We start from the raw sequence: 27,964 nt of genomic DNA, 5'->3' as shown, positions 1-27,964 counted from the left end.
CTCTGCACTTCTGCATGCTATTCCTGGAACTAAGCCAGTGCCATCTGTCCCTCACTTAGGGCCTGAGCCCAAGTCCATGGAAAAAAGGTGAGACCCTCATTACCCAGGAAAGATCAATGATAGGAACACAATGTCCAGTCTAATAAGTATCTGTTGGCACTAATAGTGCCAAGCCTATTTATAAGGATAGACCATAGTACCTTAATTGTGGTATTCAATGAAAGAGAGTGATGAGATTCCATAAGATGAGGAGTTCCCAACCATTCACAGCATTCCCTCATATGGTTCCCCCGCAGGCCCGACATTGGCAGTGTTTAACAAAAGGGCCGTTTTCTATCCCCATAATTGTTATAAGATTCTGTTCTTGCCAAAAATGAAAGGGCTAAATTGCATTCACTTACTTAAAAACAGCCCTGCTGTCAACTAAGACACATATTTAATTGTTCTCCCTGTACTTTGTCGGGCTGGAGCAGTTTCAAACAGTCCACCAATCATGAGCACAAAAAAAAAAAAATCATTAGAAAATCAATTTTTGCTTAATTGAAGATCCTTCTTCCAAATGGGAATGAAGTGAGATTTATAACCTCAGATTCACTGACTGTATAATGATGGCACTTTAGCTTGTCAAGGTTTTCATTTGGTAGATGTGAGGTAGACAGTGTCTGCAGTGCACCCACACAGTCGGCCCTAGGAGATGAAAGGCCGTAGAATGTGTGATGCATAGTGCAATGGGCTGTGTTCACAGAGTGAGGCAAAGGAAAAGGAGTGGGCCACTCTGGAGAAATTATATAAAGGAGCTAAAAGCTCTAGGAAGATTTAGATCTACTAGTTATTTCAGTTGATACAAATTACAAATGCAAAGGGTCAGATCCTTGAGACCATTCATTTGACATCCAACGCCTTGATGCTGGGTATTGGGTTGAACATGAGATGAATCTTAGAGTCTCTTCTTTTTTTTTTTGGTTCGGCCACTTGGGGCAGGGAAACATTTTCTGTCCTGGCCAGCAAAACGTTTAGGATCAATCCTTGATAACACATGTTTCAACCTTTATTCCTGATGGAAAGTTTCACCGGGTGGAGCTGAGAAAATGGGCACCATTTTCCTTTAAGTTTAGAATAAGCGAGAGAGGTGATCACAGAGTAAATATCAAGCCGTGACTCAAAGTGAATTTACCAAAGTTCAATAAACATAAAAGTGATGAATTTAGATGTCACGTAATTAACTTAGAATTACACAAGCAATAACTGAGAAATTACACCTTTAATAATGTATTAAACTTGTCAGGAATACTTAGTCATTCAACTAGAATTTAACAAGATCGCCTACAGCAAGCTACAGTAATTAGATATCACTACTGAAAACAGTCGTGACAGTTCCTCATTGATACCTTTTATTATAAAGTTAAATGCCAAACATTTCTTTTGAGTGGATTAAGGAATAATATTAGATGTGTTCAGACCATAATCACTACTTATATAAATTGTATGTGGGAAGAAATTAATTAATGAATTAAATTACCAGCTACACCCATCAATCATTTACACAAATTTGGTACAAGTATTCACTCCTGTGATTTAAATTATAACCTGAGAATGACTGCTCCTTGGCAGGGCTGTCAGCAGGAAAACAGGAAAGGAAATGGAAGAGAAAACTTTTAAAAAATAAGTTAAAAAAACAGCATTTGTATCTATTGGAATCTGCAGATCTTCAACATGTAGCAAGCAGTTTGGTGTGGCAACAGCAGGAGAAAACAACCACTGAAGAAGTTCTTGGTGTAAATGATATTGCAGGACTTGGGATCTGTTTACAACTAGATCAGTTGTTTAGAGTGAGAAAGCAAGGATCATTGGTTCAGAAAGAGGAAATATAGGATTCCTGGTTTGGGATTTACTCACCTGCTGACCCACAAACAGAAAAAAATTGCATAAAGTTCCATATATTTGCATTAGCTCAGTCACAACCCATTAGAAGAAGATGCCTTCCAACTTTTAAAGTGATAGTGTTACAAAACTGAAATGTGTTGTGATAAATGCATCATGTATTTGTAATATTGTTCCTGTAATTCAAGACTCCCAAGGACTATGCTGAAAGCTCCAGTGGTTGAGAGATTTAAAAGTAAATGGGACACAGAGAACAATCCTGTCTATATGAAACAGTTCTGTAGTGTCAAGGATGAACTTGAATGATCAAATGTCTTTCCCATTTTTAAGTGCTATAATTATGGATTTTATCCTGCAATTTGCTGAGCTCTCTCAACTATAATAGTCTATAAGGGCTCTCAGGATTGGGCCATAGATGATTATATATGTGTCATCTATGCAGAATGCAAATCCAAATCTCCAGAGGTAAAATGTTCTTGGCTTTTTCTAGCTTTCTAGTCAAATTAATGTTTAGAAGACAGGCTTCCAGCCATTAAAAAGTTAATCCACTGCACCTTTAACACTACACCTCTCCTTTGTTGCATGGTTTACTGTTGAGCCATTATTTCCAGAAATATAAGGTTATTCATAAAAATTAAAACATTACATTTTTGTTTTGTGAGTCCCAGTTAGTTGCACGGCAACTGGAAAGGTCTTTACTTTTATGCATATTAAAATTCGATAGATGCCCTTTTAATAATTAATTGGTAATGAACTCAGAAGACATTGAAGCTGGAGCCAGAACATTTAGTTTAACCATGGTTAAACTGAGTAAACCATCTTTTTGCATGTTCTGAGATCACTTACCGGAAGATGCCATGCCACGTTCCTACAAAGAACAGGCAATCAACAAAACACTGAAGAAGGTGACTGACCTAAACAGTATCAAGGCCAACCAAGAGTGTTTGTTTGCAGGATACAACATAGAAAGTGTGTATGTTACAGAACCAGGCGGCAGAGTGCCTATTGCAAGGCAGACAGCAGCCGTTTTCCAAATGCTTTCAACACCCCAGACGCTTTTCACACTCTGCCAGTATGCTACTGCTTTCTTTGTGCCTTCCTCACTCAGTGTTTCTGTTGCCTTCTCTTCAGAAGGTGGCAACACTAGAACAGCAGTGCTGCTGTTTGTGATACCCTGCAGGGCTTCGTGCCTTCCTTAGTTGATAGTAAAATATGGTTTAAAATGACAGTAGGTATTTGTAGACCCAATAAATGTAACCTTCTGCCCCATTGCATCAGAATGCTCCTAGTCCAGGGAACAGGAGCAAGAAAGATGTCACTCCTACTGGTAATCAGAGTGCCCCCATCTCCCCACCTGATTGATAGACCTGCAGATGCACCTTGGTCCTGTTAACATCAACCCTGCTGTTCCACTCATAGGCTTCTCTAGGGCAGGGACTATGAATCATATAGTCATATTGAATAACATAATCACATTGACTCATTCCGAAATTTGTAGCGGTTGGCATTGGCCAACATTTTTCAAAAAACTGAAAATATCAGCAGAACTTTTTTCATACAATTTTTTTAAACACCATTTTCCAACCAGCTTTTGTAGTAGTTTTGGGATGTGCACAAAGTGCATTGGGATGAGAACTCTGGAATGATTCCTTACACATTTATATTTAAATTCAGGGTTTGAACTAGTCCTAGGTGCAAGCACAATCTCATGCGTATACACTGGAATTCATTCATTACTTTTCTTTGGCCGTATTCCAACCTCCTTTAATGTTAGCTTGCCATGAATAGTCGTGCATTTGAGTTTTAGGATCACTGAACACGCCCATTGCAGTGTTACCATTCTACACCCCCCCTTACAGTACAGAAGGAGTGAACAGTACAACGTAAATGCCACAATTTGGCCCAAATTATATATATAGATGATGAACGAATGCCTAACATGTCACTCATGGACCCTGTACTGCAGCATGCTTGGCTGTTTTTTAATGCTTCTTCCTCGCTGATATAACACCTGTGTGATGTAATTTATTATTTGTAGTGGTGGTGTATCTGTGTTGGTCCCAGGATATTAGAGAGACAACGTTGGTGAGGTAATACCTTTTATTAGACTAATTTCTATTGGTGAAAGAGACAAGCTTTTGAGCTACACAGAGCTCTTCTTCAGGTTTGGGAAAGGTACTCAGGGCTTGTCTACACTTTAGCGGCACAGCTGCACTGCTGTAGTGCTTCAGTTTAGACACTACCCATTCCCCAAAAGGCGGGAGCTAGGTTGACAGAAGAATTCTTCTGTTGATCTAGTGCTGCCTACATGGCTACTTTAGTTAGTTTAACTGCGCCATTCGGTGTGTGGATTTTTCACACCCATAAGCAGTGTAGTTAAATCAACCTAAGGCCATGTCTATACTGCAGCAGCACAGCTGTACCAATAACAGCTGCAGCATGTCTGGCGAAGACCCTCTATGCCAATGGGAAACAGCTCTCCCATTGGCATAAAAAATCCACCTCCGCGAGCAGCAGAAGCTATGTCAGTGGGAGAAGCACTCCTGCCGACGTAGCACTGCACACACGAGCCCTTATGTCGGTGTAACTTAGGTCATTCAGGGGGGGTGGTTTATTCACACCCTTGAGCGACATAAATTATGCCATCATAGTCTGTAGTGTAGACATAGCCTTATTTTTTTTAGTGTAGGCCAGGCCTCAGAGTGTCACAGCTAAGTACAAGGTGGACCAGATTATTTAGAACAAGGAGTAAACACATATTCTAAGAGACCCATTCAAGGGTATGCTCGGGGTTCTACTGATCGCCATATTTGGGGTCGGGAAGGAATTTTCCTCCAGGGTAGATTGGCAGAGGCCCTGGAGGTTTTTCGCCTTCCTCCGCAGCATGGGGCAGGGGTCCCAAGCTGGAGGATTCTCTGCGACTTGAAGTCTTTAAATCACGATCTGGAGACTTCAACAGCTGAGTTAAGGGAAAGTGGGTGGGTCAGCTTTTGTGGCCTGCATCATGCGGGAGGTCAGACTAGATGACCATAATGGTCCCTTCTGACCTTAAAGTCTATGAGTCTATGAGGTGAAGTGGCCTGTTAAAACCTCTGCAGTCATAGACAAAAAAGGAGTATTAGTAACAGATTGTTGTAATAAGCCATAAATGCAGCGTCTTTATTGGTTTTCAGTGATTAGCAAGATTATGAATTTAAGCTCCCACATTCATCTGTTGAAGATGTTGTGCAGGTTTCCTTTGAGGACAAGGACTAAGAAATCAGATATGGAGTGGTCATTTTGTGAAAAGTGTTTCACACCCATGGGTGATAGGCTGTTTTAATCTTTTGTCATTTTTTGTGGGCGAGTTCATTCGAGAGCGTAATGATTGTCTGGTCTCACTCACATAGTTCTTATTGGGGCATTTAGTGCAGTGGATGAGATACACCACATGTTGTGATAGGCATGTGTAGGACCCATGGATCTTGAAAGGTGTGATGTGGCAATGGAGATATGTCTGCAGGTTTTGCATCTGTTGTTACGGCAGGATTTGGTGCACCAGCATTACCTTCCTGCACACTGTGATAAACTTCAGCAATGGAACCCTACAGACAGTTATATACAAGAAACCCAAAGATCACCACACTTATTTGCAGAGATCCATTAAACATCCCAAACACATTAAGAAATCCGTTATCTACAGCCAGGCACTCAGATACCACAGAATATGCTTTGAGGAGAAAGTCCAGGATACACATCTTAATACATTTAAAACCACCTTCACCAAACAAGGACACTCCACCAGAGAAGTAGATCGCATCATGGAATAGGCCACCCAAATATCTTGAGAGAACCTGCTTCAATATGGGGGGAGGGGGAAATACCTCCAACCACACATCCCTAGATGTCACCTATCTCCTCACGTTAGAACCCATACAGGGTGTCATTAAACAATCCCATACTCAATGGGGACCCCATCCTGAAAGAAACCTTTCTCGAACCCTCTCTTCTGGCCTTCAGCCTCCTGACCTCTCCAAGCTATCATCAGAAGCAAGCTCCCAATAGATCAAGACCCACCAACTCGAAGCGGCACCAGATTGTGCCAAAGCAACAGATGTAAAACCTGCAAACATATCTTCATTGATACAATGATCAATATCCCCCACAACACACCTTTCAGTATCCATGCATCTTACACATGCCTATTACAACATGTGGTGTACCTCATCCAGAGCTCTAAATGCCCCAATAACCACTATGTGGGTGAAACCCGACAATCACTATGCTCTTGAATGAATGGGCCCAGAAAAACAATAAAAAACGAAAACACCATATCACTGACGGGTGAACGCTTTTCACAAAACGATCACTTCATATCTGACCTCTCAGTCCTTGTTCTCAAAAGAAACCCGCACAACACCTTCAACAGACAAACCTGGGAGCTAAAAATTCATAACTTTTGTTAGACCATAAAAATCATGGCCTTTATTAAGATGCTGGATTTATGGTTCATTACAACAATCTATATCCCTCTAATCCTTTTTTGTCCTATGACTTCAGAGGTGTTAACTGCCCATTTCACCTTGAATGGTCACTTACAACATGTTAGCTCCTTATGCTAAACCATCTTTTCCACCTGGTATTTAGTACCTTAGTACCTTTCCCAGATCTGAAAAAAAAGAAAAAAAAAAAAATCTCTGTATGTGCTCAAAAGGTTCTCTCTTTCACCAACAGAAATGGGTCCAATACAAGAGATGTCCTCATTCACCTTGTCTCTCTAATATCCTGGGACCAACACAGCTACAACAACACAGCAAATTGGCTACCAAAAACCAGTTTTACTGTTAGAAACATTAAAGAACCCTACTACATTTTCCTGAAAAGTCTTCCCTGGCTTGTTACCAGATATAAACTTCCAGGTGTTTGTGGAACTGCCTGAGGCAAAGTGTGAAGATAAAGTTAACAAAGCAATTGTCAGGTGCACTAATGAACAAGATTAAGGGGAAATTCACCATGATAACCTGCTGCAATCTAAAGGTTACACAATGAATTGTGCTTGCTCATGTTAAGGATGTTCGCTGTCCATCCTGTGAATGGACAGCTGCATGTGGGCACTTCACTGGGTAGTTAATGGGACAGACTGCACACCAATCAGAACACAGGATACACCTGTGCTTTCTGAGATCTGCAGACTAATGAGGTGACAATGGGGTGTGATAACTCACCCCTCTGTGCTGGATTGTATAGAGTCACTGCAGACCATTAACACTTTGTAAAAATCCTATAAGGTTTAGATTCAATGAACCTGAAAAGCGCTTAAAGGGCTGAAGCTCACCCTGTGAGTTCAGGGGTATCGCTGGGGTGGCAAAGCTAAGGAATTATCTACACTGGAGTTTTTCTGGGCCCCCTTGGAAGCTATGTCTACAATACCACTTATGTTGGTATAATGTATGTCGCTCGGGTGTGAATAAACCACCCCCTGAGCGACGTAAGTTACACCAACCTAAGTGCCGGTGTGGACAGCACTATGTCAGTGGGAGAGCTTCTCCTGCCGACATAGCTACAGCCACTCATTGGGAGTGGATTAATTAAGTTGACAGGAGAGCTCTCTCCTGGCGGCTTAGAGCGGCTACACTAGAGGGCTTACAGTGGCGAGACTGGATCAGTGCAGCTGTGCCACTGTAAGCTCTCTAGTGTAGCCATAGTCTCAGACTGAGGTAAGCTGCATTGGTACAAATTGTTTTTATGCACCAGTGCAGTGTGTCTGCATGCAGAGTTTACACCAGGGCAGTGCGTCTGCATGCAGAGTTTACACCAGGGCAGCTACAGTGGTGTAATTACACTGGTGGGGGAGTGGTGGGAAACAACCTTCCATTGTAGACAAGACCAAAGGCCAGAAAGGGGGAATACTGGGCTAGTGCCAGTGGCATTTTGTACTAACTGACCACAATTATGGACTGGCTCACCTAATATTTTATGAGTGAAGGGTCAACCAGTGGGTGTGGAGAATCTCCCTATCCTCATATAGAGCCTGATCCTGGAAAGACTCCGTGTCCTAGTGTTGATCTGAACTTCAGTTTTAGTTTCATTAAAGTCCTGACTCAGCAAAGTACATAAGTATGCCATTTACTTTTAATTAAACCATCCCTTTTCGGGAGCACACTTAAACGCAGGCTTAAATTCCTTTGATGTCAAGGGACTTAAGCACGTGCTTAAATGCTTTCCTGAATCAGGCACTCAGTGGAAGGATGAAGGATGGAACACAATGCTCAAGCCCTCCTCCCTCCTTTTTTAGCCCATCCACATTTTTAGCAGAAAACAGTAAAATATATAGGAATCACCTAACGGGTTCCAGGTTACTGCACAATGGTCTGGCTTTCTCTCCCATACAGCGGTTATACAAAATGTTCTGTTGCTTTGTGAGCTGAGACAGAGTCTGTTTTGATGTAGCATCTATACGCTGGAGGGGGAGGAGGGAAGACACTGGCATGGTGCCAACTGCTCTGGAGTTTTTTCTGATGATAAATGGTTCACAAGGAGTCAGCATGACCCGCCAAGTAAACCCAAGTGCTCTCAAAGAGCCGTGGGCTTCAGATCCTGCTGACAGACAAGCACTCCTTATCAGCTTCTCTGTTTAAACATACATTCAGAGTGCGGGCACATAGACTGTCTGCTACAGTCAGAGACCAGGGGATGCCAGTAAAGTGCAATGGATTGGCAGATAATGTCCAGCCAGCTGAGGTCAAAGCCTGATTTCTGAATCTTTCTTCTGTTCCTTTGACCTCTGTAGAAACCTCACATCTCCTGATAGCAATGAGCTCAGAGCAGAGCAAGTGCCGTTAGCTGTGGCTTCTGGCAGATCAGTTATGGCATTATGAATAATACAATCAGATTTTGTCAACTCAGTGAATTTAAACTCCAATATTTGACCGATATAGGGGAGGATCTGAAGCCTCCTGAGATATACCAACCAGTTTTTGCAGAAGCTGGTTGTTGGAGCTCAACGTTAGAAAGAACATCTTTCTGTTAGTTTTCTTCTAGTGAATTCAGTGCAGGTGGAGGATTCTGGAATGATGGCCTTGAAACCTGAAGTCCCCTATTTCACTTCTGAATAGGTGAAGCAGCAGTACAACCTGACCCATCACTCATCCCATCCAGTTTCACTCTTGTTCTAGTAGGGCCATGTTTAGAGGTAATAAATTAGTTCAATCTCCATGGCCCATTCAGTTGTTGGCCTTTCTGCTGGGGATGGCAGCAAGTGTGCAAATTGTGGTACAGACACCTGTTCACTCGGAACCTGACCGAGAGCTCCATTTCACCGCATTCACCGAATAGCTAGAGGAATGATGCTTGACCACTGCCTACTGGTGATGAAAGTATTTACAGTCTGAAGATTTATTCCCTGACTCGTCCAGTGTGCTAGCACTTCTACCAGGACTAAAGCAGCACTTTAAAACAGTGCCCTCCTAATCCACGGATATGGAGAACAGAAATCATTAGTCACTGCAGAACTGGGGTCATCTTTGTGTAGCATTTCTCATGCAAAACTCTAGAGTGGGTTGAACATTTTTTCAACAAACACTCCTTCTCGCCCCCTCTCCCCCCCAAAACCCCTCCCCCCAAATAACCTGTTGAATTTTAAAGAATCTTTTAATTTGTTTTGGAAATTTTTGGTGATAGTTTTATCAAAATGCTCATCAAACCCTTCATCAAAAACATTCTCGAAACTGCTGTTGAAATAATGTTAAATGAAAAATGTTGATAATGATTTCAGTAAGAATGACATTAAATGGGCTTTGTTTCTGTTTTGTTTTTTATTTTCCACTGACTTGGCAAAACACAGTTCAAAATTCTTCATAAAATTAATATAGTTAGAGTTTGCATACTATAGTTATTCAGCTAGTTTCTATGATACAGTTAATGAACTAAACAAAACATATTATTTTATTTGTATTGTAGTAGTGGCTACTTACTCATGTCATGGATCAGAACCTCATTGCACTGGGTGCTGTACAATAACCCCTCCCCCCCAGTTATAATGACTGAGTGATTGAGAAAGTAAGGTGTGGATCAGGGAGAAAGTTCATTGTCAGATGAGAGTTGGAAAAAGGATGATCAGAATCTTAGCTCTTCCTCTGCCTCGGGCAAATTGCTTCAGCACTCTCCCTCATCAAATCCCCCATCTTTGAGATGGGGGAATAGTTGCCTATGTTAAAAGGGTGGTGTGAAGTTTAATTAGTTGCAGGAAATGTGCAAATGGAAAGTGCCATATTATTGCAAAGTATGATTAATAATAATGATTATGATCAGAGCCGGTGAGGTAGATAGGTACAGGGAAATTGTTCCATAGGGCAAGAGCTGCAAAGCAGAAAGCTCTTACAGCAACAGTGCTGAGCTTGGCCTGGTCTACACTACAAAGTTAGGTCAGCTTAGCCAGGGCCGGCTCCAGGCACCAAGCACCCAAGCTGGTGCTTGGGGCGGCACCTGGAGGGGGGCGGCGTGGCGCTCTGGCCGCCGGGGGGAGAGCCGAGCCGAGCCCCAGCCGGGGCTCGCCGCCCTCTCGCCGCCCTGCCCCCGGAGCTCTGGCCGCCGGGGGGGAGACCGGAGCCGCCGCCGGGGCTCGCCGCCCTCCCCCAGGGGCTCCGGCCGCCCCCCCCGGCAAAAAAGCCAGAGCCGGCCCTGAGCTTAGCTACATCACTCAGGGTGTGAAAAGCTTCACACCCAGTGCAACGTAGTCAAGCTGACCTAAGTCCTAGTGTAGACACTGCTAGCTCAATGGAAATAGTCTATGGAAGTAGGGCTAAGTGAGTAGAGGGAGCAGGCTGGTGAAGAGAGATTGAAGGCCTGATCACAAATTCAGTTGCACCACTGTATGTCATACGTAATTCAAATGAAGCCCATTGAGTTGGTGGGGCAATGCTGTGTGGTAGACAGGACCCAGGAATGGGAGTCATCTGCTGGGGTTCTATGCTTGGCTCTACTGCTGTATGAACTTAGGCATGTCACTTCACCTCCCATTTGGTGCATCTCTAAAATGAAGATGCCGATGAGATATCTCATATGGGTGAAAATAAGTATCTTTAATATTATACAATTAGATGGGAATCAGGTGCTGAGACAGTGTCCACGAGGTAGGCTTCACCAGTCCAGAGAAGGATTCAAAACTAATTAGCTTTGCAGGTGAAGGTTCTCTTGTTCGCTCAGGTTCTTTTGTTAACTCCAACATCTGACATGCATATTTGATGTTGTGAATGGGGATCTATGCACGAGTAAAAAGTGTCAGTGCTAAGACCCACCCCTACGACATGCATGCCCTAAAACAAGGTTTGTAATAGGTCATTCGGAGATTTTTCCCTTTTGCACAGCTTCTTCTTCCAACTGCCATTTATGCACTTGCAATGGCTTCCCCACTTTCTACCATTCCAAGAAAAACAATTCTTCTGTCAAAACCAAAGTGCCACTGGGTGCAGATGCAGATGGTTTCTGAATTTTTCACTTTTTTTCTTTCCCATCCTGTGTTTGCGCTTTAAGAAATTGACGTTGAGAGAGGGGGAAAAAAACAGGCAAACAAAAGTTGACTTTTGTTAAACGACTGACACTTGGCAGTTGTGTGGAGGTCACAGTGCTCAGTCAGTGTCAGCCTCCATTCCCCAGAGTTGTATCCTGTAATGTATTTATTTATCATTACAGACGGCCAAATTTTTTCCCCCCCTTTCAGTTTGTTCTGTCCAAGGCCGCAGGGTTCCGACAGAGATCAACAGTGTTCCTGCAGTGATGAAGCAGCTCGTCAAAAGCTGAATTAGATGTTAAATCTTTCCAATGTTGGGGAGGAGGTAGAGGGAGGGGAATCGCATTGTGCTAAGAATTTATCATGTGTTGTTTCCTGTGAGATAATGTATAGAAGATTTGTTATGGTGCAAGTTTCAAACTGCTGTTTCAGGGCTATAGTGTCTGCTAAGCTTATGATGTATTTGATCCTTTCCAAAAGGCTTCCCTCCCCCTCTACCTTTGGTTAACTTGTGTGTCTTAGATCTGGGTGGGTATTTAAAATACTCCACTTAGCTGGATATTGAAGGTGGCTCCAAAATACGCTTGGGTAAATGGGTAAATAGGCCTGGGAGGTGTAAGGTTCAAAGGGACTAGGATATCGTATTGGGAGTGGTGAGACCTGGTTTCCATCCCCAGCTTTTGCCTTTAAATCCCTTGGACAAGTCATTTTGTATACATTCACAGAGGGACTTAGGCATTGTGATGCTCGTCATTGCAATGCCTAACTTCTAGGTGCCTAGAAGATCACTGGGATTCACAAAGCCTGAATTAGGGATCCAGGCATCCTAAGCAATGAATGGAGGGAGATAGTTGCTTAAAAATGGGATTCACAGAAGCCAGCAGACTGAGATGCCTAAGCTAGCCAATAGGAGATGCCAAGATGCATCTGGATGCCAGGCAGTGTGTGTACTCAGAGGCAGAAATTTAGAGTCAAGGAAGCTTTTACTGCAAACATTTAGATGCTGAGTGAGTTTAGCTGCCTACAGGGTTAGGTGGCAGTTGAGCAGGGATTTTGTGAATATCTCGTGCCTAAATGGTGCCTAAATCTGGGTCTTAGGCTGCTAAAGTGGCAGTTAAGTGCCTAAGTCCCTCTGTGAATCTAGCTCCTAGGCTCAAAGGAAGTGACTGATTTTGGTGCCGAACTTGAAACACCTATGGTCTGCTATTCAGAGCTGCTGAGTACTCACAATACCAGCTTAAATTAATGGGGACTGCAGATGCTAAACACCATTGAAAATCAAGCTCAAGATGTATTAAGGTGGCCATCCATTTGTTAAGGCATTTGGAATCAGTGCCCACTTTGGAAAATAGGGAAATAAAATGCCCCCTGCCTCAGTTTCCCCATCTGTAAAACGTTAGTAATGGAACTCTCCCGCCTGTCTGTCTTTTCACCAAACTCATTAATTTTCTCACTCCCCAGAAATAAATCCAGATGTGTTTCACGTTCATTTAATTGTCTTTACTAGCTAGTGCTTGGTGGTCATCAAACTGGGGTCAATGGATCACAACTGGACTTCAGACCCCTTCTTGTTTAACCTGCAGAATGTGTTATTTTGCAATCCAAACAGCAGGTGGGGTTGGGAGTTCAGAAGGGAGATGGGTCCATGAGAAGATCTCAATCTCTCTCTCTCTCTCTCTCCCTCTCTGTCATTCAGTCATCCACAGGACACACTAGCTGGTGTTTTGGGCTGAATTAGTTTCCCCTAATTCCTCAATAAAAAGCCAGGTGTGAGAACAGATCAACTGGTAATCCTGACATTTATTTGCACTGTGTTATCTCAGTACTGTATCTGGGTCAGGATTTTTCTGGTCTGCTTGAAATGGGCAAAATGTCCACAGATCTGAAGTGTCACCACTGACATTATGAGTGTTGATCAATCAGGTTAAGCAGCATGTGCAAACCTGCCACTCTTGACTGCCCAAAATATAGTGACCCCAAAGATTGGAACTGTTGGCATTTGTGGCAGGCCCCCACTGCAAAGAGAAACTACCCTTCCTGCAGCAGGCTGGGGTTTCTGTGGTCTCTAAAGTACATGTCTGTGTATCTTAGGTCTGATCTACACTATAGAGTTAGGTCGACACAAGGCAGTTTATGTCAACCTAACTATGGAAGTGTCTACACTTAAATTTCGCTCCCACCAACATAACTGCCCTGCTTCAGTGACTTAAAAACTTCACCTCCATGAGCACCGTAGAGCCAAGTGCGATGTAGTTAGGTCGACATAGTGTCAGTGTAGACACTGCGTCGTTTACGTTGACTGCTGGCTTTCAGGAGCTGTCCCATGATGCCCCACATTGAGAGTACAGTTGATAGAAGAGCTCCTGATGAGGACATGCACCTCCGACACAAGGAACAAAGTGTAGAGACGCACGTGTAATGTAATGACTGTGGCGGCTGTATACTGAGGTAAGCTAGGTCAACTTAATTTTGTAGTATAGACATGTCTTTATTTGGCCCCTATTACCATGGTATCTAGGTGCTTCACAGTCTTCACTGTATTTATCCTCACTACATGCCTGTGAGGCAGGGCAGTACTATTATCCCCATTTTACAGATGGGGAACTAAGGCACAGAGAGATGAAGTGACAGAGACTCACAGAGAGATGAAGTGGCAGAACAGGGAATTGAACAGCTGTCTAGAATCCCAGGCTAGCACTCTGACCACTTATCCATCCTTCCTCTCCACATGCTAGCTGATTATGCAACATCTGGAGGGGTTAGGGATGGTGGCACCTTGTGAAAAGGGAACATTCTCCTGCTTGGTGCACTCTACCTCTACATGTCGTCTTCAGTGTGAAATGAACATAATGATGACACTACCCCAGGTTTCTTGGGATTGTATGTTAGCCTTCCGTGAGCATGCTTGAGATCATGTGTTAGCTTTAAAAAATGGTGGGAAATGGGAGAATGAACATAATACAGTGATTTTACAGCTTTTTAGAGAAGCCCCCCTTTTTCAGTCCATAGACTACCCCCACAACAACAGCATATTTAATTCAAGCCTGCTGAGAAGGGAGATTCACATGAGCTTTGCATGATTACTAACTTGTGCCATGATTCCTGGTTCTGGATCCAATTCTTCAGCTTGGGCTATGAGAAGTCTGTAATCATATTGTTGTCAATAACCTCCCTCCCCCTATCCCGGCACCATTGATCATACAGAGTAGCCCATTTAAGACTGTTCAAGAAATGGATTTGTCACAATGATACACCTCCAGTTCACAAAAAGAAAAGAAATCCAATAGAAAAGTGACATGATAAAGGATTAGCCATGTTAAACAAAGACATTTTCTGTGTATCACACCAAGACCTGGTGTATTTCATAACACAAGAGAGCATGCTTCCTCAGAATCCCAGGGAAGAACCAACCTGTTTAAAAGAATAACATTTTGGTGCAACAGAGATACACATTTACCAGATCTCCACTGCATTTTGCAGAGAACTTCGCAGCCCCTCTGATCTATGACAGGGGTAGGCAACCTACGGCACGCGTGCCAAAGGCGGCACAAAAGCTGATTTTCGGGGCATTCACACTGCCTGGGTCCTGGCCACCGGTCCGAGGGGCTCTGCATTTTAATTTAATTTTAAATGAAGCTTCTTAAATATTTTAAAAACCTTATTTACTTTACATACAACAATAGTTTAGTTATATATTATAGACTTATAGAAAGAGACCTTCTAAAAATGTTAAAATGTATTACTGGCACGCGAAACCCTAAATTAGAGTGAATAAATGAAGACTCGGCATACCACTTCTGAAAGGTTGCCGACCCCTGATCTATGACTAAAATTTAATGGCAGCATGATCATTTGAACCAACCTTCTTTGAGACTTCCTATTGCAACAATGAAGCTGTCAATGGCCTTGATGTACTTTTAATTGTCAGAAGAAGAGTGGGATGTAACTTCAACTGGGAGGTGCCTGTTGATAAATCTGTCCCTTTAAAATGCTGAGTTGCCCCCAAGAAAGGAATCCAGTCAGGTTGCTTTTTATAATTGGCACGAGACTGTAAACAGAAGTATGTTTGTGTGTTCTGTAGATGAGTGTAATTGATTCCTCTCTTTAACCAACTCCACGCTGGGTGCTGCAGAGAGAGACACACACAGACAGACAGGCAGTTCTCCCTCTTTTAACTTCTCTTACTCTGCTGGAATCACAGTGGTGCAATGTGATGTGTTTCAGCTGCCAATCTGACACACACCTCACTGGAGCCTTCAGAGGTACAGGGCAAGGTGAGTGTGATTGGAATCATAGCTCTTTCTTGACCTGTCTGCTACTGGAACTTCTTTCCCTGGAGAAACCCCAGTGAAAATATTTAAGTGGAAAACACTCCTTGTGTTCTCAGCTTCTGATGAAAGAAATGAACATGGTGCTACATGAGGTGTGGGGGGCACACAAATTCACATATTGGTTTTGGAAGAAGGAACCTACGTATCATACGATGAGAGTCTTCGGCAATGCCTTAAACAGAGGACTCCCCTTCTCAATATTTAAGGAGCAAAGAGCTGATCTTCAAGTTTACGTAATTGTCATGCTGTCTGGAGTGGCTCACAACCGTGACTGAGGGCCTACCTCAGGGCAGACTGTCAAAAATAGGGCAGACATCCCAAACTGTGGTGTGGTCTGCAATAAGATTTCACCAAGCCAGTAACAAATGTGAACACCTGGATCGCTGGAACAGTCTTACTATGGAGTCACACAAAGCCCCCTTAGACTCTCCAGTCTATCTTGCCACCCAAACTGGACTTAGTGATAAATTGTGACTTATACCAAAAATGCATTCAGGTTGCTTCCAGTCCCAAGAGACCAGTTATTTAGCACAGATCAATTGGTACCCTTGATTTTACATCAGACCCATGTAGCCAATCCTGTAATAAACTATCTAAAGGTTCATTAACTAGGAAAAAGGAATAAGACTTATTTACAGGTTAAAGTAAGTGAACATGTACTTTCAAATGAGTTACCATCTCAAGCCTAAGAGTGACAGAGTTGTAGTGAGCTGTCAATTCAAAGTGTCTTTCAGGGCAGACCCAGGAGGCAGCCTCTGGGGATCTCTGGCTTCAGTTTAGTATCTCAAGCCCTTCAGAGTTCAAACAGCCAAAATGATGGAACATTTTCCTTTGGTTTTGTTTTTATTTCCTTCATTCAGCTTCCAAGCCCACAGGAGAAGCTTCCTTGTAGGTAGCATTTCCCAGGTGCGATAGGGCCATTAACCAATCTTTTTTATTGGGATAATCCTTGATGGCCCATCTGATTTTGATAGTTCTTCTGGGCGGAAGGAGGAGGGGATGATAATCCTTGTGCCTGAGTTCACAGCAAAATTTTCAAAGTTATAAAGCAAAACTTACAAGTTTTCTTATAGCATGGAATGCAGACATTACAAGTGTGATTAATGCATGCAGCAACTTACAAGCATTTCATAGTCTAAACCCTAAATACATTCTTATAAGCTTGATACCTATTTTGAGCAAAACTAACATACAGGTGACCTAATGTGGGCTCCAACTTCGAGGTTGTCAGTTCTTAGCTAATGCCTGCAGCCTGGGCAAGAGCTGGGATCTGGCCTGCCAGCGTCACACATGTGTATTTCGAAAGGATTGTTCTATAGCAGAATTGAGCTTTGTCTCCAAGGGTACGTCTTCACTACCCGCCGTATCGGCGGGTAGCAATCGATTTATCCGGGATCGATATATCGCGTCTCGTTAAGACGCGATATATCGATCCCTGAATGCGCTCACGGTCGACTCCGGAACTCCACGAGAGCGAGCGGCGGTAGCGCAGTCGATGGGGGAGCCGCGGCCGTCGATCCCGCGCCATGTGGACCCCAGGTAATTTGATCTAAGATACTTCGACTTCAGCTACGCTATTCGCGTAGCTGAAGTTGCGTATCTTAGATTGATCCCCCCCCCCCCCAGTGTAGACCAGCCCTAAGAGTCTAGGACATTCTGATTATAAATGTGGCTTCTTTCCTTGTGGCTTAAAAAACAAACTAAATGGGGAATGGATGTCTCAGAACAGCTGTAAAGGGTCCCACCATGGCACCACCAGGGGCTGCAGCAGCATGACAAGAGCTGGACTTGGGTCCTTATCACAGATAGCTGAGGTGGGAGGGGATGCTGATGGTATGGGATTGTTGTTTTGTTGCCTTTGAAGTGGATGGGCCCCTAGCCTTTTCTCTCTCTCTCTCTCTCTTTTTCTGGGGTGAAAGTCTCATGGGATTACGGCAATTAAAGATTAGATCCTTTTTACACCCCTACTTTCTGAGCGTAGTAGCAAGGGGTTGGACTGAGTAGGATGGGACTCTCACCAACGTATGAGAGTGAGAAACTCATCCTTGGGGATGGAACACATCCTGGTGGGATGAATATCCTCTGGAGGTAGAAGACTCGTGGGGTTATGAGGTGGTGAGATAGGTTGCAGAGGCTGATTGACAACTGGTGTGTGTGTGTGTGTGAGTGTGTGTGTGTGTCAGATTGATGGGTAGAATTTCTCACAGTAAATACATGACTCTAGTGCTCTGAGATCTGTACTGGCTACCTATTGTGTGTGGAGTTTTGACTTATAATGTCCTAAATGTCTTAGTACCTGCTTATTTGAGATAATGCCTTGTTGTCCTTCTGATACTGCTGCAGCTGCAGGCAGCAGAGGCACTTGGGCAGAAGTCCTTTCAGTTTAAAAGAGGGAATGCTGTCTGGATGTTCTCAGCTGAACCTGAAAATTCACACCTTCCACCCCGGTCTGAAAGAGCCCAAATATACTGATCTGCAGGGCATGTTGTCAAGTCCTTCTCTTTTCCCAGGCCTTTGGGGAGTGGTCACGAATGCTGTGGGCTTGAATTCATGCACTAAGGACGGAGATTTCTCACTGGCATGGTTTCTGTTTCTTTCTGGGCTTTTGGGAGGCTGCTAAGTTTTTGTTTGTTTGTGTAACTTGGCTTGTATTTTCAATAAATGGCAAAGATACTGAGTGTCCTGGAGGGGCACCTTTTTATATTTTGTATTAAACTACATAAATACATTCAATATAGGTCCTTTCATTTCTAGGTTGGTGGTTCAAATCCAGCCATGCTTGGTAGCAGAACAAGTCAATCAGTAAAAACAAAACATCTCCTGATTCATGAATATAAGCACCGAGTTTTGACTTGTTCTGATTACTGGGGTCACAGTGTTGGTTGTATGTGTGTGTATTCAGGCAACAGCCAGAAATTCATGAAAAATGTATGTGAATCCTGAAGGTTTCATAAACGTTGGCCTCAGTGATTATTTGCCTTTGGGTGATTGAATATCAACTATCATCAAACAAATTGCTAACTAAAGCCCAGATATTGTAATGAGTTCCCTTTAGGTGCAAGGCTTACAATTCTATTCCAAGTACAGGGCCAAAATTCTGCCCTTATTGACACCAGTGCAACGCCTTTGGCTTGGCATAATCTTTACTGGTTTTGAGGCATGAGAAAGAAAGAACCCAGCTTGACTTTCAGATCCTACACTGTTTGCAGGGCCAGCAGCTGGATAAATAATCTTGTTATTTGAAAACTGAGCTATTACAATAATGAAATAATGAAACATAATAATAATAGCACAATGTCAGCTTCCAGCGTATAACTGCACTTAACAGTGGGTGAAAACTGCTGAATACAAATCTACTTGCACATATAAGTTAGCTACTGTTGAATAGCAGGCCAAAGTGAACCTTAAACTAAAGCTAGTAGCAATACAAGGCATACAGTATTTCAGAGCTACCTTGAGGCTAATCATAAATGACATTTTTAACATTTTTGATATGCCTTTCCTTCATTTGTGAGTCTTTAAAATCCCCCACTTCTTTTGCCTCATCCACATAAAAGTGGATCATTTATTATTGTTACTGTTTTGTTGCTGTGTATAGTACTTGCACACAGAATATGCTGAACAAGGAAGATATGGCTTGATTTGTCTACTGCACAAATTTTGCACCAATATGACTTAGTGGAATTACTCCTGATTTACGCGAATAGAGGGGAAAGTATCTACCTTTCAGCTAAGGATTATTCTTATCCAAATATTGATGCCTCTTTAGAGACTTATAAATGAATGAATAATCACTCTGTGGGGGAAATAACACAAGTCACCTCCTCCTGAGCCACAGACCACATGTTTCTAATTTTTAATTTGCATTACATGGAATATCTCCTACTTACCATAGATTGTTCAGTCCAGTTCTGAAACTATACTGAATGCAATAGGACTTTTTAGGAGTAAAATTTTAGTACTGAGGGACATAAATGATCCTTCTAGAGAATATACAATTACTAGCTTGCAGGATAAAATGAAATAAAACAAAAAACACTAAATGCAATTGGAGTTGGTAGTTTTTGTCAACAATTTTTCACATATTTTTTGAGTTTTTAGTGGAAAAAAATCAAATGCCAAAATACTGTCTCGTGTTCCCCATTCTCCTCTATAATCTCAGCTCCCTGGTCGGACTACATTTCCAATGATGCAAAGAGAATGCTAACACAAACATAAAACTCAACATAAAAATATAAGCGTCCTAGCACAGTGAATTGGAACGGATGAATTAGCAATTGGGAAAACCAAAGGTCCATCTCTGTAAATGAGAAACCACAGTTGTTTGCAAAAGATAATTGTCCTTTGAGATATGTGGATGAAAGGCACTATATATAAATACAAAGTGCTTTACAAGTATTATTTAAATAGTGAAAGAAGAAATTATTATCCTATCCCCATTTTACAGATGGGGAACTGAGGCATAATAAGGTTAAATGACTTGCCCAAGGACACACAGAGAGTGACAGAGCTAATAATAGATCCTAGGAGTCCTCCTATCTGGTAGTGCTCTGCTCCATTGTCTAGAAAGGTAATGACATTCTAGAAATGGAATATTAATGTATTGTCAGATAATCAAGCAATTTCATTGTGGTTACTAATAGTACTTCACTTTGTATACGGGCCTGCATTTTCAAAACATAGCCTCTAGCACTATGCACCCAACTTTGGGAGCACAAAACCACTTGTGCACGTACTTTCACTTTCTGCACACAAGAGTTCACACATGCAAATTCCATTTGCATGTGCAGAATAGAATGCAAATTTTATTTCCACAAGCGCATGTGAAAATGTGTGTGAACTAAGGAGTACATTGATAAACAGAGGCTTGGTTGAGGTCTTTTGTGAAAATTTGGCCTTACATGGTACATCTTAAAGGCTGCTGTTGGATGTCTCTATTCCTCTACCTTTCCTAAACAAATAAAGCTTTTAAAACTGTAAAAATAAAAGCAAGATAATCAGCCATGGCCTAGTGAGAATGGGAGATGTGGCTTTCATCCCTACTCTCTGCTGTTCCCTCTCTCCTTCAGTGACATGAGCACAGTGGAAGCAGAGAACTTAGCCTTAAATAAATACTTTGTGTGGCTCAATAATGAAAATGGCCAGTGGCATTAGTAGGTGCGGTGTTGAGTTTTAACAGTGGTAGAATTAAAGCAGGAAAACCAGGTGTTCTCTGGGGCTGTTTAGGGATTAGAGAAACTAAAACTTCCCCGTTCACATTCTGGGACATATGGATAAGTTTAGTTTTGACTGAAAATTCATAATTTTTGCTGATGAACACTGTTTTTTGTGTGAATGTGGCAACAATAACAAAATTATTTCCATGCTCCCACATGAGAAAACGAAGATATTTGTCAATTATATTGCAAATTGATCATTTTCCACCTGCAAAAATTGCCTTTCATCATTGCAATAAACTTGGTAAAAGAATGTGATTATATTGCTTTTTCATACATGCAGACAGATATGCATGTTTTGGGGGTTTTTTTAACTTATTTTCACATGTTTTTTGCACAGATTTAATTCTAGCTTCCCACTGTTAAATCACTTAAAATAAGCAAAATGCTAGAGACAGGAAGCAGAACTGACTGACTGGTGCTTAAAAAGCTGAATAATAACCCAGAGAGAAAACCTCCTGTGTATCTTTTGATCCTTGGGCTTCAGACATAATTAAGTTGTATAATCAGCTGACTGATCAAGGGCAACTTGGCATGTGAGTAGAAATCAAGAAACTATTATTCTGTGGCAAAACAGCAACCAAGCCAACTCAGATATGATACAAATCAGATACTTGCAAGAATGAGTCTCTGATTGGTATGCTACCTTAATGATGGGCGATTTCCTAAATGACTACCTTCAACAGCAATGGGGTCATTTTTGTTTACAGTGTGAGTAGGACCATGATGTCTTCACTGCAGCAAGGGTGAAAAATGCATTCAAGAAAAAGCAAACCGCCAAAAAAAAAATAATTAAATGTATAAGATGTAAGCAGAGTCAGGATGAGCTCTACCCTGACATCTGGTGGTGAATTATGGCGAGTGTGGAAAAGAACTCCAGGGGCTGATCTTGTTTGCATAGGCACACCCACCCACCTGGCATGAGACAACAGCAACTGAAAGTGGTTACTTTGGCTGGTGTGGGATCCCCAGTTTCTCTGTTATTGGGGCAGGAAGAATAAAGTTTTGTTACCCTGATTCTGTGAATCAAGGCCAGTGGAACTGTTGTATGACAGAAGGACTCACCATTAACTAAGTAGCACTCACTTGACAAGGGGCATGGGTTACAAAACCTAGTGAATGGAGAGAGGTTGGGGGCAGGTATTTGTACCTGGTGGTGTGGGCCCCTTTGTGAGCCTGAAACACCAATTGCTGCTGCTGCTGCTGCTGCTGCTGCTGCTCCTCCTCCTCCTCCTCCTCCTCCTCCTCTCCTCTCCTCTCCTCTCTACTGTTGAATGTCAGAGCTAACTTTGATTCCATTAGGAGTCTAGTTACAGGCTGCTGAGCTGAATTCACTTTGGTCCAATAGTGCACCAGCACTGGGGCTCCCCTACTACTAGCTGAAATCACAAAAGAGCTAAAGTTACTAAGAGCTGAGATCACTGAGTGCTGTGTTAACTAGTGGGGGAGCCTGAAACTATATTGCTAAGCGGCTGGCAGAGCAGTTTGTGGGGACGGCTGGAGGAGCAGCTAGCAGAGCGGAGCCTTGCGGGGATGGTTGGAGCGACCCAAGGAACAGCAAGCGGAGCTGAGCCGTTTCTGGGGATGGCTGGAACGGCTCACGGGTCGGTGAACAGAGCGGAGCAGCTGGTAGAGCAGAGCAGTTCGTGGCAGGAGCGGCTCACGGGACAGCTGGTGGAGTGGAGTGGCTCATGGTGAAGGCCGCGGTGGAACCCCACGGAGAGGCGGCAGGTCGGCCTCGGATCACGTAAGGTGCCCCTTAACACCCCGTGCACCCCCCCTTTGAACTCTGGGGCTGCACTGAACAGGGATAGAGATTTTGGGGGTTGTTGGACTTTTGGGACTTTGGTGATTCTTGGGTTGCTGGACCCAAGAGACTTTCGGGGACTTTGGGTGATTTTTGGGTTGCTGGTTTCAAGAACCAACGGGAAAGGACATGGCCCAATTTGCTGGGGTGGGTCTTCGCTCATGGTTTGGTCTATGAACTCTAGTTGTGGTGTTTTCCCAATTTAATGCTATGTCGTTTACCTCATGTTATTAAACATTTTCTGCTACACCGAGACTCTGTGCTTGCGAGAGGGGAAGTATTGCCTCTTCGAGGCACCCAGGGGTGTGTGTAAGATTTTCCCAGGTCACTGGGTGGGGGCTCGAGCTGGTTTTGTGTTACGCTGTTGGGAGGGGACCCCTATGTACTGAACCCGGCCCTTGCTGCTATCAACTCGGCCTGGCAGAAGGGTTACAATATATGGAGATATACCTATCTCATAGAGCTGGAAGGGTCCCCAAAAGGCATCGAATCCAGCCCCCTGCCTTCACTAGCAGGACCAAGTACTGATTTTTTGCCCCAGATCATTAAGTGGCCCCCTCAAGGATTGAACTCACAACCTTGGGTTTAGCAGGCCAATGCTCAAACCACTAAGCTATCAATTGGAACAGCTAAATCTCAGAAGAGGACAGTGTAATGTACCTGATTGAATAATAAATCCTGGCACTCAGTGGATCAGACAGAATACAATAGTTATCATTCTGTTGAGTAAAATTCGTAGGCTAAGTGTATGGATCATTTACCGTGTTAGAATGCTGTGCATACACATCTCTCTGGGCAAGTTTCTCATACATATCACCTGTAAGAGTACAGGAAACCATCATATTTACAATATTTGTTGTGCAGTCCATCAGAGGTAAGCCTTCTGCCTTGTGAGATGTGTGCAATAAGAAAAGCTTTGAGGGCAGAACTTTCCATGAGACAGAGGACTAGTATTTGCTGCCCCATGAAATCTGGCCCAAACCAGAAGCTCAGCCAATCAGAGACATTGTATCAAAAAACAAATGAGAATGACACTCTAAATGCTCCATATTAAAAGGAGGAACATTGAGTGGCATAGGGTTAATTTTTTTAATATGTATAAGATTTTCTATAATCTCAGTATCACCAATTCTGAGGTCAGGTTATAAACAGAGCACATGTGAGAGGGAAGTAAATTTCAGTCTAAAATGAGTGATGCACCTCATAACCAGTTATATTAGGAAGGGATGCTTCTTACAGTGATATTCCTCAGTAAATCCTAGCAGATATGACTACAACTTCTACAGCAACTACGAGATATGCAATGAAATGTGAAACTCTTGAAATCAGATAGTTCATTGCAGTTGCAATGGGGTAGAAGTTGGCAGCCTTCACGGGGCCCACTGTTAAGTGAGAATTCACAACGAATGCCAGCAACTCGGCGACCGAAGATCACTCTGCGATCTCCCAGTCATCAGAGCAGCAGCTAATAAATTCTGCTACTCCTGATGTAGCCATTTGGCTCATTCAACTTCAGGTGAAATTGTAGTTGCTGCTCTACACCAGCCATACAAAAGAAGAAGAAGAAGACGTTGCATTGTGTGAAAAGGCCTAATTTCATAGAATGCTTATGAAGTTTCAGGAGGTTTTGCTTCAAACATTTCTGAAACGTCAAATTTTGAAATTAGAAATTTTAGTTCAGATGATCCATTTTCTCCCTCAAAATATGTGCAAACTATACATTTTTGCATGTTTTGATGCAAAAGACCCAATTCATTTAAGTGGGGGCTTCAGTTGTGTGTGGCACTTATCTTTACCTCAGGGAAAGTTTCACCCCAAACGTAGAACTGAAAAGTACTTAGACATGTATTGGACAGAAATACTATGCTTCCGGTCAATAAAAGAAGGGAATAATTAGGTGATCTCCCAACACCTTATGTTTCTGAGGCTTACATTTTCAAAAATGACTTGTGATTTTTGATGCCTAACTTGCAGCATGTTAAAGAGGCCAAATTTTCAGAAAGTGCTCAGCACTCACCCTGGAAATTATGTCCCATTAGGGTGCCTCCACATGAGCACCCAAAAACTGAAGCACCCCAAATCGCTGGACATTCTTGAAAAGACGGGCCTTCATGTGCACTGTTAATGATATGTAATAACTTTTTTACTGTTGTTTTTTAAAACAAAGAACATATTTGGGGCTTATCTTTTGCATGACCATCACTTTGTCCCAAGGTATAGGGGAGTAACTAAAAAAAGATTTATTTTCCTTTCTGCTACTGATTCAGCTAGAGTCGACTTTGACCTGGCCTGGTGCCCATCCACCTTTATTCCAGATGTTACCATGGCGAGCCTCTAGGGCTGTAACCAGGCAACGATAGGGAAGAAGGCCTTGCTGGCTCCAGGCCTAGAAACAAAGGAAAAACAAATAGGAGGGTATCTTGAGTCTTCTACTTGTATTAGTTTCCCAATCTTGCTTCCTCTAATGTTTTATTATTTTTGTGATAGAATACGGATGGTTTGATTTCAGCTGTGCACTCATACAAAAGCCTGCTAACCGCTATGGACTCTTGGTATGGTAGGGCTGTAGCTGCCTCTATTGATCCTAATTTAAAGCTGTAATTGCAAATAAAAACATCATTATTTCCCCTAGCTACCTTAATTGAAAGGATTGATTCACGGGAGCAAAGCATGATAAGAACTTCTACATGGGCCAGGTGCTTATGGATGATTTAACACCTTCATTTCAGCTTCAGCTGCATTCTCTCTCATACACAAAGGAATATTGGGGAGATGAGAGGGTGGAGGAGAACCTTCACTTGTTTTAACATGTGCTTAAGTCTTTGTTCATCATTTGAAATGAGGCCTGGCTTGCCAGTGACTATTTATAGTCTGCAAGAAGTTCATTGGCCTTACCTTCCAGGTGGTAGGATTGGCTAAAGAAGCCACATTTATATCCAACCCTTATGCATTCACACTCCACTGGTGTGCAAATACTACTGTGATGGGTCACAATAAGTGTAGAAAGGAGAATATTATGAGCATGAATTTGCTGAATAGACTGAACTACATTAATTATACCCCACAAACTTTGATTCCTTCCCTCTTTTACCCATAGATGTAATGTGGGCTGATTTAACCTTGCAATATTCAGTTGGATAATCCCAACCATGGACCCAGCTAGGATGAGGTCATTACATCTAGAGACATACGTGGTACCAAATCTTCTTCAGGGAGAGACGAAACAACTATATTCCCCAATGACTGATACTTTGAGGTGATCCCTTGAAACTTTTTTGGGTGGTGCAGTCAGTGCAGCCCTTCAACCCAACTTCTATTCTACCTGAGGTCACAAACCAGAAGTTCTCTGGGCTAAAATTGTTGCAACTATTCATTATTATTTCATAATATTTGTATTTAATTATGAAGTGCCATAAGTGTGAAAATTGGATCCACAAATGTTAAAATCCAAATAACAGGATGGGTATCCCTGTTTGGAAGAGAAGTGAATGGCTAATACTGACTGAAAATCCTACAGCAGACTTGTAATGCAAGAGGGCCAACCAGAGTCGCCCACATGAAACCCTTATTGTTGAACTTTGGGAAAAGACTGGATCAAGATCCAAACTTTGTACTTATCTCTATAATGGAACTGACATGGAACCCTGAATCCAAAATCCCTAAAACCTGTGGAAGATTGGGATTGGAATCTTCATTGGGTCTGAATTTTACAGCTCAGACCCATCTCCAAATACCTAATTTCTAAAAAAGAAAAGGACTCTTTTTTTTTCTTTTCTTTTTTTTAAAGAAAAAATTTGTTATTTTTAGGCTTGTCAGAATTCAATCTTTATTTATTTATAGATTTGACATATATTGATATGCATTTTCAAAATGTTTGTAGATTCAAATTTTCACAGTCGTGGGAAATTATGGGGGGTCAGACAATGGAGGGAGGGTCAGGCAATAATTATTTAATGATAGTAGACATTGAGATTCAAAAAGTTAAAGCTTTATAACCATTAAATCACAAATGGTCACCATCATATGTCAAAATATATAAAGTAACTAGCCTTAAAGCAACTCTGGTAAGTTTTCAAACAGATTTTTTTTCTTACTTTGCCTGCTTGTAACTTTCAATTAATATCTATGGACGTATTTTTTCAGTTTGTCTGTGTATGGTGTAATCGACATTTAGCGACAAAAATGCAGTTCTTTCAAGCCTATTTATTGTCTTTTTTTCAGGTGAACATGTTGTGATTATAGTCAGCTAGAAAATTCATTTTCTCATTGGTTACAGCTGAGTGATACTACATCAGCAACAGAATATGTACAAATTAAACTGTTACAATGAACAAAGGCAAGGTATAACATTATCATAAAAATTACCCACACTACAGTATGACTAATGTTGTGTGAAATGCACTCATTGGTGAAATGATGTCTATGTGTAGCTTAAGAAGTTATGTTCATGGAGATAATGGTTATAGAACATAGATAAGGGAAGGAAAAAATAAGAAGGGTGAAAGAAAAGGTGTGGCAAGGACAGCAGGCGATTGTGGGGCTGGGAAGGATTGTAATAGAGGAGTTTGAACTTGAGGGAATTATGTCGGTACAGGATGTGGCAAGAATTTAACTGTGTTAAAATAACAATAAATGGTTTTCCCTATACACACACTCTGAGTGCATAGGTGCTGGAAGTAAGGGTGCTGGGGATGCTGCCGCACCCCCTGGCTTGAAGAAGTAATAACAACCCAAATACATGGTTTCCGCCTTCAGCACCCCCATTATAAAAATTGTTCCATCAGCACTGTCTGAGCAGGTGTTCTCTCTCTCTCTCTCTCTCTCTCTCTCTCTCTCTCTCTCTCTCACACACACACACATTCTCTAAAACTAGGAATGTTTATCATATGTAAAAATACAGGCTCTACAATTGTTAATCATTCTCTAAAGCAAAACTGTCATGGGAATTTACCAACATAAACTTGCTTGTTTTTTTATCAGGAAAAAAACAGACTAAAATAACAATCAATTAATGATAGTTTACTGACCTGTCCAAAACCAATCAAGCAACCAACAATACCTTATCCTTCTCCCGGGCAGCTGGATGAGTCGAATAAATTTTAATATTAAACATTGTTTAATTGGGACACACCCTAAGGGCCTCCCCTGGATTTTGCTCCATCTTCTTTCAATTCTTCCTCAATTAAATATCAGAGGGGTAGCCGTGTTAGTCTGGATCTGTAAAAAGCAACAGAGAGTCCTG

The sequence above is a fragment of the Terrapene carolina genome, unplaced genomic scaffold (assembly GCF_002925995.2).
Source record: "Terrapene carolina triunguis isolate 2854851 unplaced genomic scaffold, T_m_triunguis-2.0 Scaffold233, whole genome shotgun sequence".
NCBI classification, from domain to species: Eukaryota; Metazoa; Chordata; order Testudines; family Emydidae; genus Terrapene; species Terrapene triunguis.
The sequence above is the reverse complement of the archived record's forward strand: the minus strand, read 5'-3'. Positions refer to the sequence as shown.